General features: G+C 54.0%; 1 pseudogene; it reads right to left on the minus strand.

The window, feature by feature from the left end:
* Positions 1 to 1,595: 1,595 nt before the first annotated feature.
* LOC105539457 overlaps positions 1,596 to 2,370 on the minus strand; it is a 4,911-nt pseudogene continuing 4,136 nt past the window's right edge.

Here is a 2,370-nt window from a genome sequence, read left to right on the forward strand (position 1 = left end):
CGAGATTACAGGTGCCTGCCACTGCGCCTGGCTAATTTTTTCTATTTTTAGTAGAGACAGGGTTTCACCATGTTGGCCAGGCTGGTCTCGAATTCCTGACCTCAGGCGATCCACCTGCCTTGGCCTCCCAAAGTGCTGGGATTACAGGCATGAGCCACCGCACCCGGCCTCGTGGCATCAGTTCAACAGAGAAACTGAAAGCTCTGAAAGGTCAGGAACAGTCTGTCCTCCATCCCGGCCCTGCTAACTACCCAGCCTCACCTTTCTGAGCAAAACCAAACAAAGTGAGAAGCCTCTTATTTTGACCCTTTTCTATGCCAACCCTTAAGACTGGCCGTATTTTGCCCAGGGACCTGGATCCAGGGGTTACACAACCAGTGCTGGCAACTGAATGGCATGACAGAGGAAGACCAGGCAGGAAAACACCTTCTGCCGAGATGGGGGAGTGACAACCCAGAGAAGCTGCCTCAGGAGGACGACTCATTGAAGGAATTTTCCATGCATCAGCTAATTCACATGTGCCGGGAATGTTTTGAGTTAGAGGACAACGCTTTTTTCCTCCTAGAATTTCCCTCCTTTTCAATTCACTCCATTGGAGCAGGTGGTTAGCCAGTACTCACTGCCCCAAGGGAGGGGTGCAGCTGGAAGTCTGCTATACTTTGGTTAAGTCTCAAAGGAAAAAGGGGTTCATAATGCAGACAAAATGGTTTGGCTGGAAACAGAGGAGAAAGAAATGAAGGTGGTGAGAGGAGAGAGGTCAGAGGTTCTAGGAGAGCGCTGTGCCTGCTTAAAACGTCGGCAGACGGACCAAGAGACACATGGTAAACCGAGGCAGCCAATCCCTGACCCTGCGTCTGGCATGGAGGCCTCAGAAAGCCCCAGGGCCAGGATGCCCATGCTGACATACCTGGCAACAAATGACTTGATGAGCAGCTGGTACCACACACACACACGCACATATACCCTGGGGTGTTTAGTCGGGTCCTAGTACGTGGGGAAATGTTAGAAAATCACTGACAGGATTGGGACTTCGCATAAAAATTAAAGGGAAAGGAAATATAATTATCTTTTTTTTTTTTTCATGTTCCTGGGGAGTTCAGAGGATGTTTTTTAAAGAGCATCATACAGTTATTTATACATACAAATTATTAATGTGGGGAAGGGGCAAGGGGCATGCATTGCAGAAGGGGCGCACACAGGGATCGGGGAGGGGCGGGGTAGCACAGAATGCTATGCAAAACAGCCACATCTAACAGATGAAACAATCACACCAATGGGGCGGGGGAGGGGTGTTAGCCACTGGGATTGGACATGCAGGAGGAGAAAAGCAGGGGGGACAAGGAAGAGAAATCTGGTCCAAGATTCTGTGCGCTTTCTGTCCCTACCCTCGCCTCCTCCCCACCTCTGAACACCACACCAGGCCTTGGCCTTCTGTCTGTCTCTCCCTCCCTACTCTGTCTGTCCAGCATCAGAGGCCTTGCAACTGAGCAGCACCCTCTTGGCTCCGGGTGGCAGGCCAAGGGCAGGGCGGGGGGAGTGTGGCAGGTGCTCTAAGACCCAAAGTAGGAGCCATGGTGCTGTCTTGATCACAGGTTCTACCATGGCTTGCCGCTTTCCTTCTTCAGGCGACTGCAGTAGTCCTCCTGGGCAGGCAGCGGCATACTGTGCAGCAGGTGATGGGTATGCAGCCACTGCTGCTGTTCCAGCGCCAAGCGCTGCAGCTCAGCCGACTATGCATGTATGGCCTTCAGCTGATGAGCTGCTGACATTGGGGCAGAAAGGGAGGCCGGCAGGTCCTGGTAAAGGGCAGCAAAGAGCTGGTGACAAAGAACTTCGTTCTCGTGCAGAGGGTGAGGAAGAAGAGGGTTAGGGAGAATCGAAGCTGGGTAGGGGATCCGGGTAAGGAGAGACCCTGAGGCCAGGGGGTCAATGAGAGGGTGCAGAGAGGCAGAGGCTGCATGGATAGCATCTTGCTGGTGCAAGTGGATGTGGGAGTGCTGGTGGTGATAGGGAGTCACATTGAGCATCTGCAGCTGAGCCAGAGGGTCATTGCCCAGGGCTGCCACCCTTTCTGTGTGCTGCCTCTCAGTGCCAGCCACTCAGCATAGAACACGTCAGACCGCAGGGCTGGCTCGTTGCCAGTGCTAGACGTTCTGGCTCCAGGGCCCCAGGCTTGAATGAAAAGGGAAAGGGTGCAAGCCAGGTGGGCCAGGGTGCAGAGCCAGGCCCCCATGTCAGGGAAAGGGATCCAAGCCCAGCCCAGTGACCCCATGTAGGGGTTCCAGCTCACTACACTTCACCTCGAAGCCAGGCTTGAGACAGTCATGGAGGTCTCGTTCACGGGCTTCCCGTTCCCTCTCCCAGGCAGCT

Source organism: Mandrillus leucophaeus, unplaced genomic scaffold, assembly GCF_000951045.1.
Source record: "Mandrillus leucophaeus isolate KB7577 unplaced genomic scaffold, Mleu.le_1.0 Scaffold2051, whole genome shotgun sequence".
Lineage (NCBI taxonomy): Eukaryota > Metazoa > Chordata > Mammalia > Primates > Cercopithecidae > Mandrillus > Mandrillus leucophaeus.